Source organism: Pteronotus mesoamericanus, unplaced genomic scaffold, assembly GCF_021234165.1.
Source record: "Pteronotus mesoamericanus isolate MK-2021 breed Mesoamerican mustached bat unplaced genomic scaffold, CSHL_Meso_final contig_20, whole genome shotgun sequence".
In the NCBI taxonomy this organism is placed as follows: Eukaryota; Metazoa; Chordata; class Mammalia; order Chiroptera; family Mormoopidae; genus Pteronotus; species Pteronotus mesoamericanus.
In genome coordinates this window covers 96,699,094-96,717,256 of record NW_026555085.1, presented here as the reverse complement: position 1 = coordinate 96,717,256, position 18,163 = coordinate 96,699,094, and positions in this window count along the sequence as shown.

Here is an 18,163-nt window from a genome sequence, read left to right as displayed (position 1 = left end):
TTGATAATATCAGAGAAGAATTTGGAAATCTGGTTGTGTAAAAATAAATACATGAAAACAGTAAAAAATAAATAAATAAAAGAAAGTAGTGTTTACTTCCCAGAGTTGTGGTAATAATTAAATAAAATGCTACTTGTGAAAACATTTAAGATCAAGGTAATATTAATTAATGTATGATATAAATACATGACTTCTCCAAGACTCTCCTCAACACCAAGAAGAATTAAGTACGTGTGTCTTTTTTTTTTGTCTCAGGACTTTCAAAACGTCAATAAATATTGCTTATTGCCACATTCTTGTTCTAACTTTGTAGTTTTCTGGTTCTTCAATTTCACCAGTTGTTTGAAGGCAGAGGTCATTGTCTTAGTCATTTTCATCCTAAAATGCTAATTCACTTAATGGGCACAGTCATAACAGGAGCTATTATAGTAAATGGAGTTAGGCAAATGGTAAAGGGGGCCAACTTGGTGTTTGATGTTTTTCCAGCTGCTTTTGCATGTCGTGTCTGGCTGTGACCCTCTACCTATCCCTCCCTGCATCTGTCTCTTACATAGGTACTTATTTGGACAGTCAGTCTCTCAAGTAGGTACTTACTCATTCCTAATAGATTGGTACAAAATGTGTGGGATATTTTCAAAGCTGCAAGCTTTTTAAAAGAGAAGACTTTGAGTCTCTAAAATAAACATACAAAAGTGTAAGTTCAGTCAACATTTTCGATAGTGAATGTGAGGATAGGTATTTTGGAGCCAAGTGATCTGAGAAATTATACCTAAAACATGGCTGCCTCCTTCTAAGAGTTCTCTTGCTTTTTTGCACATTTTTAGCCTCTGATTCATAGAACCAACTCTGTATTCAAATATATTCTGATAACTTTGCTTATGATAATGTAATTAAAATGATTTATAAATAAAGAATTGAAGAAAAACCAGTGAAGTATGGAATTTTAATTTTAGAACTTCAGTAAGAAAAAAGGACTATACCAGCTTATTGAGAAACGTGCAGATAGATAAGACAGAGAGCAAATTTTAAAAGTAGGGACTTGATAAAAATTTTGTAATGATTTTTTTATAGTTTGAACATTTAATATCTATTAAAATAAGTTTGGGACCATTGTTTGCAAAACACATTTCTATATGCATACATAAAATTGTGATAAACACTTCACACTTCATTTTGTTTAAAATATGTAATTATTACAGGTGTATAGGTATCAAACTTATGAAATTTAAAATATTTTGTTATTGAATGGTGCATGCATTCTACTTTTATAGATGCTTTTTATGGTATGTTTTGCTCATAAACTGAAAGACATATTAAAATGCTAGGAACACATTTTAGTCCATTTCAAATATTAGAACAAGTACGTGAATCCTTTAGAAAAGATCTTGGTATTTTGACATGTAAGAGATAACTTATACAAAGAAAATGAAAGTAAAAATCTCTTAAAGAAGTAATTTTTGTAACTAATTTCAAGAAAACTACATTCTCTGCAAAATTTTCAGGATTCTTTATTTTTATAGCCCATCCACTAAATCATTTGAACTTGTTTCTCATCATTGTGAGCTCAGTAAATATGGGTCCTGAAGAATCAGGCGGGGTCTATATGCAGTCTGACACTGCATCTGTTTATCTACACAATGTCAACGTACGTGCAGATCAGCATGTACATGGCTGTTGTCCAAGGTGCTTATTCTCAAAATCAGAAGAAATGGAGAGAAATCAAACTTGGAATATTGGGCCAGGGTTACATTTTAAAATTTTGGACAGAGTTGTTCTTAAAAGATTTAATATTTCAAAACCTCCTGATACTAGAGCAAACACAGCATTTAGAATCATAAAATAATAAAAATTTTTAAACCTCCTAATTTTATTTCTTTGTTTTATAGAAGCAATTGACATTTTGAGAAATAAAAAGAACTTGCTCAAGATTCCACAGTTTCTTTGTGGGATAGAGTAAGAACTCTAATATTGTTTATATCAGTCTAGTATCATTTATGTGATGAAATATTATAAAAGAAATGCAAAGTGCATCTGGAAAATGTATATGATGACATTCCAAAAGTGTCCTAAAGTTACAATAGAAAAAATTAAGTTGAAACATAGTGAAATTTTATAACTTGTTTTTTTAAAAAAACTTTTTTATTTACTGATTTGAGGAAGAGAGATTTGTTGTTCCACTTATTTATGTGATCAGTTGTTGATTCTTTTATGTGGCCCTCATCCCATAACCTTGGCCTATTGGGATGATACTCTAACCAGCTGAGCAACTGGCCAGAGCTCTATGATTTGCTCTTAAACTAGGATACCAATCAGAAGAAAAAAGAATGGGAAAATGCAAGGTAATTCTCCAGAAGAGCGAACAGACTTGACATTTTTGTGTAGAGAATAAGAATAAAGTTGGAACAACGCTAAAGCCTAAATTTTAGCCTTGTTGTCAAAATAATTAAGGGTTTATTTATAGAAACTGGTTAAATCAAGAAGTTGCAACTGCCACCACCATAATAAAATCACCTAAAATACAGGACAAAATACATAAAACAACATCTTTTAGGCCATTAAACATTAAGCAGCAAAGAATGTTTATCCTTGAGAATGACAAACAGATAATGTTGCCCCTAACTATGTCCTGGGGAAAAATTACTCTGGGAATTTTGATAGATCTGGGATAGGAATCCTAGACAGAGCCTTGTAGTCTTTCTGATTTGAAAATATGGAGATAAAAGTATGAAAAACGTGCGGTGCCTGGAGTTCTTGAGCAAAGAGGAGAGAGCCCCACAAAGAGGAAACCTGAAATCGACACAGCATCCATTGAGAGCTCAGCTGAGCACTGATCAGTGCGTGTAGATGGGGAAGACATCTGAGGCTGGAGAAGATCCATCTGAAAGGCTTAGGGAAAACAGTGACTAAACAGGGATGGGAACAGCACCTATTCCCAGCAAAGTGAAGACCTTTACAGTGTTCAAAGCATTGGTTAGGGTACTTAGAAGAATTTTGTCTTCCCAGCAGGGCAAAATCACTTTGAACTAAATGCTGCTTTGGTCCTGCCTAACAGCTTAAAGGAATCAAGCTGTTTGAAAGTAATTTAACTGAATCCCAAAACAAGGCTCAGGAATATTTTAGGAATTCAAAGTTATCTGACTCTGACAAGGTAAAATTCATTATTTTGGTCATCAAATTAAAAATTAGCAGGCATGTTGCCCTGGCTGGTGTGGCTCAGTGGACTGAGCGCTGACCTGTGAATCAAAGGGTTGCCAGTTCGATTCCCAGTCAGGGCACATGTCTGGGTTGCAGGTTAGGTCCCCAGTAGGGGGCGCATGAGAGGCAACCACACATCGATGTTTCTCTCCCTCTCTCCTCCCCTTCTCTTCTCGCTAAAAATAAATAAAATCTTTAAAAAAAATTAGCAGGTATGCAAAGATGCACTAATGTACAATGTATTAAAAGGAAATAAATTACTCATTCAGAAACTATTCAGAAATAACATGGATAATTGGAGTAGTAGAGAAAAACATCAAATTATTATAATTGTCTTTTCATTTGTGGATGAACACACAGGCAAAATAAACATTTTTAAGTAGATGCATTAACAATATAAAAGAATCCAAAATCAAAGTGCTAGCGATAAAAATTGTTATGCCTGAAATAAAAAAAAGTATACCAGCCATTTAAATATTGCTGAACATTTGCTGATGACAACTATAAAAAAATAAAACATACAGAGAGGAAAACTGAAAAGAAAAATAACATGAACAAACTTTGGGGAAATTCAAGTTGCCAAACATAGATGTAATTGGAGTCCTTGAAGAAAAGTGAGGGTGATTTTTAAGGAAATAATGCCCAAAATTTGTCCAAGTTTGGAGAAAATTATAAACTCACTGATGCAATAAGTTCAATGGACCTTAATCATGGTACAAATTAAGAAAACTATACTAAACACATCATAATCAAATTGCCTATAAACTACAGATTAAAAGAAAATACATATAAATATAAGAAAAAAGATGAAAGATAATGGATGTTTCTTATTAGAATAATTGAAATCTAGAAGACAGTAGTACAATACCTTTAAAATTCTGAAAGAAAAAAGCAACTGAAAATCCAAAGTTTCTAATGCAACCAAAAGACATTTAAAAGCTAAGGTGGAATAAAGGTTTTTCAGACACATGAAAGCCTAAAGGATTAATTAGCAATATTACAATAAATGTTAAAAAGTAAGTCCTCCAATCAAAAGAAAAGCATACCAGATGGAAACATGCACACACAAAAAGAAAAAGTTTACCTCAAAATTAGCTACATGGACAAATATAAAGACATACATATAATTTTAAAATTATCTTTAAAAGATAATCAATATTTTAAAGCAAAATAATAACAATGTATTGGGGTTTATAAAATATGTAGAAATAAAATGCCAGCTATCACCACAAAGGCCAGGGGGGAAGAAATGAAAGTACACAGCAATAAAGTTCATATACTACATATGAAGTAACAACTATTCTTGGAGATAGACTGTAATAAACTAAAGATATATGCTATAAACCTGAGAGCAACCATAAAGTAACAGGACACAAAGTTACACTCAGTAATCCAACAGAAGAGATAAAATAGAATTGTAAGATCTACTCAATTAATACAAAATAAGTCAGAAGAAAAGGAAAGGGGAAACAAAGGATAGATAGGACAATTAGATAGTAGAACAAGATGGTCGATTGAGGCCTCAGCATATCAAAAAGCACATTAAATGTAAATGGGCTAAAGCTGAGGGGGCCTCCTTATAGAATGCCAATCTTGCTTTTGCCAACGATGTAACATTTTTGTTTTTTTAAAAATATTTTTGATCAGCAAGTGGCTAAATCCATGGATGGAGAGTCCTCAGATACAGAAGGCCAACTGTCATTATATAATTACTAATCTCATGCTAACAGTATACAATGAGTGATTGTGCTAAGAGCCTTAGAGGAAGCATTATTAATTAGTAGTAGTATTAATCATGGATGAAACAATACAGTTCTCAGATATGTAGAGGTATTAGTTACCTTATTTAATCACTACAACAACCTGTGAAAAATTCATTGCAATCCTCATTTTCTGAAAGAGCCAGTGGAGAACTAAGTTAAATGATTTTCCCGGTGTCACTCAGCATTCAGCTAAGGCAAGGCGGAGCTGAGGAACGTGCCTTGGTGTGACGTGTGAAACTCTGATACTACCTTCATTTCTGTTCTCAAGCAACTCTCATTTGAGAAGGGAACAAAAGATAAATATCATAGAATAGGTGGAAAGGCCATAGTTTCAGAAGGGGATTACATCGGTGAGAGGTAAAAGAGGAAGTTTCAAGTAGGTAGTAGTTAAGATTTTATTTGAATCTTGAATCTTCAATAGGTAGATATTTCTCTCAATAGAGAGAAACACTGTAGTTGGAAGAGAATTATATGGGAGGGGACATAGGGGTGACAAATGTAGAAGAGGCTTGCAGAAATTACATTTAACTCATGATTTTGCGGCATAGGTTTATGTCTAGGAAAGAAAGGTAGCATCCCATCTTTGAGAGCCCTTTGTCTATTTTATTAGTTTTGGGTGGAAGAAGGGCGCCAGCTGAGAGCTGTGTGTAACTCCAGTAACTGAGTTTTATTTAAGAAGCTTAAATATGGCAGTTGGTACAAGCTTGATTAAAGCTGTAAACCAGGAAGGTTAAGAAGTTGAGCTATAATAATGGCTTTGAAAACAGGGCTGAGAGAATAATACAGAGTAGTGTGTTTGCATTAGTTGTGTGCTAATATATGTGTGTGTCTATATCTATATATCTATATATCATCCATATATCTATATATCTGTCATCTATATCTATAGCTATATATCTGGAAGAGAAGGCTTTGTTCCTCTTACTGAGAACTGAAACCACTTTCTTGCAGCTCTCTTCAGTGGACACTATACATCAACCCATTTATCACTGGGGCTGGGGGAGGGTCAAATTTGGTATTATCTGGCTCCCTACTTCAACTTCCAGTCTATTCTTCTTTCATCTGTGTGTACAATTTCATCCTCATTTCATATTCGTGTAGTCTGGCTGAAGTACTCTCTATACCTTCTTACCACCTTTTGGATTCCACTAGAATCATGGAAGACTTCAATATCAATGCAAATCACTTATTCATCTGCAAGTTCCTTCTGTCAACTGCACAGGGTTCTCACAACCTCAGAAATTCCAGGTTTCTTTTTTCTTCTATGTGGCCCAAACTCTAATTCTTCTTATTTTTTCAAATCTTCACCCTGTACCACCATCACATATTTTCACTGCTGGGATCCCTCCAATCAGCCTATCCCAACATCTGAAATCTGCAAGTTGGCCTCCTCACACCTTCAAACTCATTCAAGACCCCATAGTTGAACACCTGGACTACTCTCTCGGCAGAACTTTTGATTCCCAGCCATCTTCATTTTTCTGCTAGACACACTTGGGGAAGTGCCGGCACAGACCAATGATGCAACCTCACTTCTCCTGTCTTATATCCGGACCTCACAATTCTGGGGGGAAAAAAAAAGAAAGAAAGAAATCCACATTACAATTTCTCTAAAATTTTCATATTTTGTTTACAATGGATTTCTGATATTCATCTTTAATATTTACTATGTTCCATGAAGACATTAAGAATATCGATTACTGATATTTTTGTTGCTACTTACACTCATTCAGAGGCCCTCCGCTCACCATATGCTGGCACTCCAGGTCACAATGATCACCTTCTTTCGCTACCAAGGTCTTACATGGAGACTTTCATGTGCAAATCCCGTCCTTAGGTTCTTGTACACAGTCTCTCCAGACAACATAAAACCATGAGTTCTGGCCAGAGAACCAAAATCCTGTGACATGTATGTGTTTTCCTAGTTCCCCTTTCTGCTTCAATATGGAATTCTCCCACCAAAATCCTTCCTTTTCTCCTAATGATTCTCAAGTTTCCTACACTCTAACCAAACAATTCAATCCAAGGTTTTTCTTTGATTTGAAATTACTGTAATACTTTTATTTTTTAAAATTTAATATGAATTTTCAGCATTTGTTTCTATAAAGGCATGAATAGGAAAGCTATGGAAGAAGAGAAATGAGTTCATAAGATTCAAGATAACTCAAAACTACTTGTTGGTTTGACACTGCTGACTAAATCACTAATGGCTGTGACATTTCCAGGACAACAGTCAATCTTCTAGCTTTGTCTTTCTTAGATGATTTTAGGCCTTTTCTGCAAGTGGCTAATGAGCCAGCCATTCTCTTTACAAAGGGACCTAATGCTTAAAGAAATTGTAGAGTGGAGTAAAAAAGAGCAAAGTGATGTTTTCATCTCTGCTGTTAGTATCTGCAATCAGTTTATTACATCCAAAAAAGTACTACAAAAGAAGCAACTGTAGGACAGGTGCAGTGAAATATTGCCAATGTAATTGGCATTTAGAGGGATTTAGAGGAATTGGGATTTAGAGGGAAAAAAAAAGTAGGGAAAGACCAAAGAGGAAGAAGTCCATGTGTGTGTGTAAATCTAAATCTAACAGCCATCTATTTTAAATGATTTATTTTTAACATATCTATCAAGCTTTAGGCAGGTGAGGCCATGGATAAGAAATTTCATTTGTGAGCTGCTCCTTTAATGTGAGACTGGACTGGCTAGCACAGCCCCAGTACAGGCTTGGATGCTGATTACAATTCTCAGATGTGCTATGGTTTTAAGGTGCTTAATGTTAATTTTCTTCTTCTGGTCATGCAAGATGATTACAGATGAGACACTATCCCCATGAGAGTCCTTAGAAGCAAAATTTTTTCATGGACAAATGAGTTTTGAGAACACTGTAGACTATTTTTTACCATAGAGATTTGCTATCCGCTACTGCATATTAAAGACTTTGACAAGTCAAATGGAAAAAAAAACCAACAATAAAAAACATTTTAAAATTTTATTTAAAGGCCATTTGTTTAAATTTGTAATAAATTTGTTTAAATTTTTTAAAAGGCCATTTTATTTTTATGATTCAATACATCATAGTTAACTATTAACATCAGAGTTAACTATTGCTTTGCAGAACATATTCTGAGGGCAAATTCCCAGAGAGTAAGATTTTAATCTTGCCTGAATCTTGGAAATAACAATGTTTCAAAACAACCATGCAACCTCAACCTATGGATCAATCTGGACAATTATTTAATATTCTCTCTCTTCCATTTATTATTCCCAGCTTAAGCATTTACTATTACTACTAATGTAACAGTGATCAGGCCAAATCTCCAGAGAAGGCAGGGGGCGCGGAGAACAACCCAAGGCAAAATTGAAGATTAAAAGCAGCTGGCCTCCCTGAGAACAGAGGAGCTGCCCGAGGGCAGACACTGCTCGAGGCAGCCAAGCGGCACTGAGACTCAGCAGAAGGAAGCTTGCACAGAGCATGTGCGACTGGAGGCTTTGCCCCCTTGCTAAACACAGAGGCTGAAAAAAGGGGAAAGGCAAACATGGCCATCACTGGCCCTCATTGGCTGAAAAGATGGACCCTCCTACTGGCTTCAGAAGCACATGGGATTCTGGGAGAGGACTTTTAAACAGAGCCAGCAGAAGTTCAGTCTCTTGGCTCAGGTCGTCTTGGCTTCTTGGGCTGTTTCTCTGCTCCGCACACATGGAAGCACTCATGGGAAGCACTGCTGGGCATACCTGGGGCTTGGGCACCTCACATTTGGAAGCCAGTTTCCTGGAGGCAGGATTCCACACTGGGATGTGTGCCTCACCGGGCTCCAGCCTTTGGGACGTTGCGACCCAGCGCAGCATGGCACATGGGGCCGGGACTGCTTCCTCGCTCTCGCCTTGAGAGCAGTGCACAGGCTGAGAGCAGCACACAAAGGCATAAGCTGGGACGTTCCCCCAAAATAGAGCTCCCCTGCATGAGTGTCTGGAGTGACCTGGCAGTGCGCTGAGGGTGTGGGGGAGGGGGAGGGGAAGACTGCTGCAAGATGATAGTGACTCTAAAACCCCCAACTGCATCTCCCAGGAGGATGGAGATCTGTTTGGCCAGTTTAAGCTCCAAAAGGACCCATACACAATAATGGAGAACTTCTGGGCGTATCTTCGTTTTACAACCTTTTTGGGAGCAAAGGAGGTTCTGTGTCTTGAGGAGGAGAAGGGTTCAGAGCATGAACGCTCCCAGCCGCACCCCCAAATTGGGAACCCTGTTAATAAAAACCTAATTCTTTCCACACGAAGCTTTGTGTTATGTGTATAGGTGGCCAAAAGTAGCCAGACCCCATGCTGCCTGGCTGCACTAACAATACAGCTGTACACGGAGTGTCCCTGCTGAAATCTGATTTTCCCCATCCCACATGTTTACCTTATGAAAGTTTCACTTCCCTGGAGAAGATTTTCCTGTCAAAGAAGCCCATATATTTTAAAACAGCATAATTTAGACAATTTCTTTAATCGTGGATTATAATGGTTCACAAAGCCATTTTTTTTTTTTTTACAAAATAGCTTTATTGATGTAGAATTTACATGCCATAAACTTCACTTGTTTTATGTGCATAATTCAATAATACTAAATTTACGGAGTGGTGAAATCATCACTGCAATCTAATTTAAGAACTTTTCCATCAGCACTCTCAGAAAACTTCTTGTTCATTCTAAGTCATTCTTCATTCCTACACCCACCACTAGGTAGCCACTAATTTACTTTTTGTCTCTATATATTTGCCTTTCCTGGAGCTTTCAGATAAATGGAATGATACAAAACATGGTCTTGTGCCTCTGTTTTCTTCCCTTCACAGACGTCTTTGAGTTTTGTCTCACTGCGACACGTGTGAGTCCTTCATTCCTTTTCATTGCTGTTGGAATCCTATTGTATAGTTGTGTCACATTTTGTGTATTCACAATTGATAGACATTTAAATTGTCCACACTTAAAATTTCTTTCAGCTTAATTTACAAATAAAATTATAACACATTTAAAGTGTACCTCATAGTGACTTGATATACATACACATTATGAAAAGATTCCACATTCTAGTCAATTAATACATTAAACATATATTACCTCACTTTTTCCCCTTTTTTTTCTTTTTTGCAGTGAGAGCAGTTACATTCTACTCTCCCAGTAAATTTCAGTTACACACTACAGTGTTGACTACAATAACCATGCTTTACACGAGATCCCCAGGTCTTATTCATCTTAGAGCCGAACATTTGTACCCTTTACCAACCTCTCCTGATTTCCCCCACACCCAAGCCCACGGCAAGCACTTTTTTCTATTCTTTGTCCCTATAGATTGATTTTTTTTATAGATTCTACGTATAAGTGATACCACGCAGCATTTATCTTTCTCTATTTCTCTGTCTGGCTTATTTTACTTAGTATAATACTCTCAAGGTCCATCCATGTTGTTTTCCTTGGATACACACTTAGAAATGGAATTGGTGGATCAAACAGTAGCTCTATTTTTAATTTTTTCAGAAACAGCCTTAAAATTTTTTGCTTCAAAAATAGTTTTAAAAATAAAAATCTCTATAAAGTGACTGCTACATGCCAAACATTGTGATAAGAACATCCAATGAGCTATGGCACAGTGATCTTCAACTTGACTGACTGTTTGTTTATACATTTCCCTCTAACATGAGACTATGGGGACTGGACCAAATAAATGTTAACATCGCTTACTGTTTAAATTTTCCTCTCTTTTGATTTTTAGCTCTTTTTATGACTTCTTCCATCTCAAGATTTTGAACAGTATCTAAAGAATTGATAAATAGATTCCAAATAAGTCATTTCTAGTCAATATATTCTTTTTTCCTTAAACTCTAAATCCACATGTGGCTATACACGGAATGTCCCTCCTGATATTTGGTTATTTTTACTTGAATGTCTAATAGGCACTTCAAACATACTATGTGCAGAATTGAACCTCTAATCTTTGCCCCCAAGTCTATGACTCTTACAATCTTATCCATCTTGGTAAATGAAAAAAATCTTTCCATTTGCACAGGCCCAAAACTTTGATGTTTTCCTGGATACATTTATTCAGTTAGCAATCTGGTTGTTTCCATCTTCAGAATTCTGACTGCTTTTCCCCATTTTTACGGCTACTGCCTTGGCCCAAACCATCATCTCTAGCTGAGGTCATTGTAGTAGTCACCTCTCCCAGCCACCTCCCTTAGTGTACCCTTGTCTCCCCAGCATACTCTCAACAAAGATGTGAGGATGACCTGCTAGATCAGATCTTTTTGCTTCTCTACTCAAAGTACCTGATGCCTTTTCTGTTTCTTCTCTTACCATACTGGCCCCGTAGCTGCCATTCAATTCATGCTGCTGCATCAGGGACTTTGCAGTCAACAATTGCTTCTTAGAGGGGTTATCCTCACCACATATGGGTGAAGAATACTCCCTCATCTCTTTCAGGACTTCATTTACATGCCATCTTTTCATTATGGACTTCCATAACTCTCGTAACTGAAACTGTAACTACTTTTCCTCAATCCACCCTCCTTCTCACCTTCTGTGCTGTATGTCCTCAATAAGATTTAATCACCATGTAATGCACAATATCTTTGTATTATTTATCTTAATAATTGTTCTCTTGTTATAAGAATATAGTTCCAAGATGGTAGGTATTTCGTTCAGCTTTTTCCTTGTTGTACCCTTGCAGCTATTCGTTAAGTAAATGAGTGAATGAATCCCTGTGTATTCTAATGATCTTCCCTTCATGAATCCCCAAATTGTGGTTCTCAACCAACAAGATATTGTTTCGGGTTTTAACAGGTGATTTATGCATCTTGAAAGCTTGGCACTAGAAGATGGCCCTTCTCCACAATACATCCAAACACTCGTTTTTTCCTTGAGAAAGCTTGGTCTTTAATGCATACAGAGTCTCTATTTCTATCACCTACATGCTTGTGCATCCACATGCATGGGCACATACACATTGGGCACATATGCATACTCCTGATACACATTCTAAGGGCTCTTCACAGAAGCAGGGGTTTTTCATTGAATGCAAAGTTTAAGCTCTAGCACTGGAAAAAATGTGCTTGGAACAACTCTAGTTTTTGCTTCTTTTCCTCTCTTTTTCATTGTCCATGTCACTCTCTAACTGAATATTTTAAGAGAGGCCACCTGGCATTTAATGCTGCCCCAGCTACTGAATCAATCCTGGAAATGACAAGGCATATATCAATAGCCTTTGTTGAAATCCCTGAAGTTAATTTATACTGTTTAAGCTCTGGATCAATTGATCTTTGTAAGAAAAATAAATCTCTATATATGTAATGCCATTTTACAGATTTTCATATGATAGGTAACATAAAAACCACGCTGTTTAATGTCAAAATGAATGTTCCCTTTAATTAAAGATTCAGGGAGGAAACCCCTTAATATCTAATGAGGACTCCAATTGCTTGGGGTAAAAAAAAAAGCCCATCGACAATAGAAAGGAAGCCTCTATAAAATCCATTTAAGCCGGAGTTCAATAATCCTTTCAAAGAGTCATTATTTAAACTGAATACTGCAATTATATTTGCATATGCTACTTATTAGATGTCACTAAAATTCAAGAAAAAGATATTTCTTCATATACTTCTTCAAATTTTTCATATGCTCATTAAATTTAATGTCATAGTGTATATCTATAAATGTCAGTATAAAAAACAATTAATCTTTCAAAACCATCTTAAAAAGATTTAATGAATTTTCTATGAAATTAGATAAAACATTCCACTTCTCTCCCTAGTGCTAGTAGCAGAAACTAATCCCCAAAAACCTTAAAATAAAAATATCGGTTAGAAATAACAGTGCAGAACACCATGTCCTTAACAAAAGAAAACTGAATGGCTTATAAGAATAGGGTAAATATAAAGATAATTTAAAAATTAAGATAATAAAATCATTATTATTATTCTACAATTTTTTTGATTAGGTCTCATATGCTAACTATATTTAAATTAAAAAGCTTGTTTTTAAAATATTTAAAGAATAAAAAAAGAAGAAAAGGAGAACTGAGAAGGTGAAGCTGTATATGTTGACATAGAGAAAGTCAACAAAAATAAGTAATGCAAATTTGAGTTGTGTTTACCACAAACAGCTTGGGAAAAGTACTGTCTCTATTTTATCTATTTTTTCAAGACACAGGGCACTAAACAGCTACAAAGTTAAAAGAGAATCAGCACCCAAGAGGAATCATTAACCATCAAACAATAATATTTGATGCAGTGTTATGGGAAGGCATTATGTGGCTTCCACTATTTCTCTAAATACTTCGTTTTCATGGTTTCAAAAACTAAACAGTTCATACTACATTCAATGTAGTGTCACCAATTACCAGTAAACAAGTTTAAGATACTGTTTTGTGCGTGTGTGTGTGGGGCGGGGGGGTTAACAAATGTTTATAAACTTGTCTCTCTTCTGTTATCACTATTTGGACTAAGGGAAGTATCTGTTCTGCTTTTTTCAATGTGAACTTTTTTTTACTATATTTATAAACAGAAGAATTTTAGACAAAATTATTCAAACATTAGTACAATTATTCATGTAAAGAACCATTAGGCCAATTTCATTGTTTCAGTAAAAATAGTGTAAATGTTGGGTCATGAGTTTTGCTTTCAAAATGTTATACACCATAAGAGTGCACTGAGTACAACTTTATGAAACAATATTGATGAATCTGTGTGTGAAATATTGAGCAAAAAAACAAACACAATAGAGTACATGTATAAGGATCTAATTTTTATGTTCACTAATAAGCAAAGTTAATCTATAGCTATAAAAGTCAAAAATAGTAGTGACTACTGGCAGAAGATATTGAATAGGAAAGAGTAAGGAAGGTTTTGGGGTGTGAAAGTCTTTTATGTTTTGATCTGGATCATTGACATGAACAAACATGACTAATTCACCAAGTCTACTATGATTAGTGCACCATACATTTTTTATTGTATGCAAGTTATACTTTTATTTAAAAAACAAAGGAGGTGTCAAACTGCCATTTTAAGGAGTCTTTAGCTCATATTCCTGCACTTCTATGCAGAGTTTTATTTACGTTTAAACTTTTGATTTTATTTCAAAATTAAGGGTCTTCTCATATTCATGTCTGCGTATGAACATTCTAAACTTAAATGAAAAGTTAAAGTGGCTGACGTTGACCATCTAATCCAAATCAGGTAATAAAACTTTCTTTTAGAATTTATGTTCTTTATTCTACAATACTCATCTCATGCTTCTATACTTTTAAAAATAAGAGTGTTCACATCAAGAGGAGGTCATATGTTTAAAGACATCTGGAGTTATGAAGAGTCATTTTGAGATACATATATAAAGAAATTATACATGGTCCTTTTAAAAGACACATCAGAAAAAGTTTCAAGAGAGGGAACAGAGATAAATGACACAGAGTGAAGACACATCCACAATTAGGGAAAGAGGTCTTAATTTCAGAGAAAATAAAAAATTAGTTCAAACTTATGGATCAGAGATCTTAAAAATGGACCAGACATATGGACATTCATGTGAAAGAATCACCCATTTATAATAAAAACTCTCAGCAAGGTAGAAATAGAGAGAACATCCCTCAATGATATAAAGGCCATATATAACAAACCCATTGCCAGCATCATACTCAATGGGCAAAGGCTACAATGTTCCTTTTAAGATAAGGAACAAAACAGGGAATTCTACTTGTACATTGTTATTCAAAATAGTCTTGAAAGTCTTAGCTATAGCAATCAGACAAGAAGAAGAAATTAAAGGTATCCTAATTGGAAAGGAAAAAGTAAAATTGTCATTATTTTCAGATGACATGATACTGTATGTAGAGAGCCCTACATATTTCAACAAAAACACCTACTAGAATTGATAAGTGAATTCAGTAAAGTAGCAAGATATAAAATAAAAATACAGAAATTAGTTGAATTTTATATATCACTAATGAACTATCAGAAAAATTAAGAAAACAATCTTATTCACAATTGCTTCAAAAAGAATAGAATACCTAGGAATAAAGTTAACCAAGGATGTAAAGGACCTGTACTCAGAAAATTATAAGACACTGAAGAAAGAAATTGAAGAAGATACAAATAAGTGGAAACCTATACCATATTCATGAATTGGAAGAATTAACATCATTAAAATGCCCATACTACCCAAAGCAATCTACAGATACAGTGTATAATTCCTATCAAGATACCAATGGTATATTTCATAGAGCTAGAACCAATATTTCAAAAATTTATATGGAACCACATAAGACCCCAAATAGCAACAGTAATGAACAAAGTTTACCATGTTACCTAATATCAAAGTAGTCAAAACAGCATGGTACAGGCATAGAAACAGACATATAAATCAATGGAACAGAATAGGGAGCCTGGAAATAAACCTATATCTTTACAGTCAATTAATATTTGACAAAGGAGACAAAAACATACAGTGGGCTACAGATAGTTTATTTAATAAATGGTGTTGGGAAACTTGGACAGATATATACAAAAAAAATGAAACTAGATCACCTTCTGATGCCATACATAAGAATAAACTCAAGATGGATTAACCTCCTGAATGTTAGATTCAAAACCATACAAATCCTAGAAGAAAACATATGCAGTAAAATCTCAAACATTTCTCAAAGCAACATTGTTTTTGATATATCTCCTCAGGCAAGGCAAACAAAGGAGTAAATGAACAAATGGGACTACATCAAACTAAAAAGCTTTTGCACAGCAAAGAAAACCAGCAACAAAATGGAAAGGCAGCCCACTGAATGGGAGAACATATCTCAATGATATATCTGATAAGGGGTTAATATCTAAAATTTATAAAATAACTTAACAAAACTCAACACCATAAAACAATCCAATTAAAAAGTAGGCAGAGGATTTGAATAGGCACTTCTCCAAAGAGGACCTACAGATGGCCAATAGACATATGAAAAGATGCTTGAAGTTTCTAATCATGAGAGAAATGCAAGTTAAAACCACAATGAGGAATTCTCTCACCCTTGTCAGAATGGCTATCCCCAATAAATCAACAACCAACGAGTGTTGGCAAGGATGTGGAGAAAGAGGAATCTTTGTGCACTATTAGTGAGTGCAGCCACTGTGGAAAGCAGTATGGAGATACCTCAAAAAATTAAAAATGGAACTGCCTTATAACTCAGTGATTTCACTTCTGATAATTTAGCCAAAAAACCCCCCAAAACCTGAAACACTCTTTCAAAAGAATATAAGCACCTCTATGTTTAGTGCAGCATTATCTGCAATAGCCAATATTTGGAAGCAGCCCAAGTTCACCTCAATCGATGCGTGGATAATGAGACTATGGTATGTTCAAACAATGGAACACTACTTAGCTGTAAAAAAGAAGAAAATATTTTACACTTCGTGAGAGCATTGACGGACCTAGAGAACATTATGCTAAGTAAAACAAGCCAGTCAGAGAAAGACAAATACCATATTACTTCACTCATATGTGGAACCTAATGAACAAACTGAACTAACAAGCAAAATAGAGACAGACTCATAGATAGAGAGCAGGCTCACAGCTCTGGGGAGGGTTGGGGGTTTGGAGGGATGGAGCCGAAATGGGAAAAAAAGAGAAAGAACTCACGGGCAGGGAAGAGGGTGTGGTAATGGCAAGGGAGGGAGAGGGATGGAGGTGGAAGAGGGGATAGAGAGGATAAATGGTGATGGAAAAAATAAATAAATAAAAAGAAGTAAACACTTAGAGAAGAGAATTTAACAATAACTTACTTAATCATTTCTTCTATTAACTTTTATTTCCATTATGATATTTTATATTTTGAAAGAATTGGGAGTAGTTATTTCTTTTTTAAAACAATAATTTCTTTAAAGAAAAAAGTGGAAAATGATTATTTTTAAATTTTGCTTACCTCTAGATGGCACCTGTAAACTGATAAAATAGGGACTGAATAGATTTCTTCAGACCCCAAATTTCAGCTTGAAGGGTATCTTACTCTCTTCACCTCCTGCACCTCCAAGACCAGAGCTTAAAACTCAGTGTAACAGAATGGAAGGGCAACTGAGTTCTAGGAAGAAGACCCAGAATAATGCCCATATCTCATTTTTACTATGTAATGATGAGTTTACTAAGAGTTGGTGGCCAAGCCAACTCAACCTCTCTCATATATATAAAATCTGTAAAATGGAGAGAATGACAAGGTTGTGTTACATAGATAACATATGGTAATGGTTTCAGCACTTTTCAGTGTTAGATTTCTATCCAAATATAAAATATTCCCAGAGGCAGACAAGATCATAGAAGATGAAATATGGATTTATTTTAATATTAGTGGAGATATGGATAAATACAATATACAAGAATTTGAGGGATTGATATAATCAAATAAAGCATTAAATGAAAAATAAAAATTAGTTTGTGGTGTTATCGTCGCTCCTTCCATTCTTCTATACTCTGAATAATATAAAAATCTGTGCAATCCAAATCAATTAGCACTGGTCACAAACTGACACTAAAATAATACAAATGTGGAGGTAAAAAGCATTTTGTAATTGTTATGACTTAAATAATTTTTTCATGAAAAAATGGATTATAAATGTATAGAATATTATTTAAAAATTCTTCAAAAAATAATACTATTTCTACCAACCTAGTGAATGAAGTTTTAAAGAAACCTGTAATCTTTAGCCAATAGTATACGTTGTCAAAGGTACTGACAACACTTTTTGTATCCATTTAAGATGAATTTTGATAATTTCTATATGTCTAAAATGCAACTGAAATTTGTGCAATAAGTATCCTGTTTAATTTGACAACATTTTTTCCATACTTATTTGATATATTTAAATTATATCTTATTAAAATAAAACGGATGCTGTTTACTTGTGACAACTACTCCCTGCTTACAAAATAAATTATGTGGACAGAAACAAAAATTGTTTCTGACAAATCTGTGTTCACTGCTACTTAACATTTGGTGCCGCAGGTGCTCCCAAATTGATATTTTATTAAAATGAATTTTTCCGGAAGCATGAAAATTGACCAACTGGTTTCTAATTCTCAAGGAATATTTCTTTTATTATTTATGAAAAGTGATTCTGCCAGATTTTTTTCCTTTTGCATCAAGATACCATTCATTGATCTATCATTGTGTGTCAACACTGTAGGTATCTTTGAGATTTCATCATTTCATG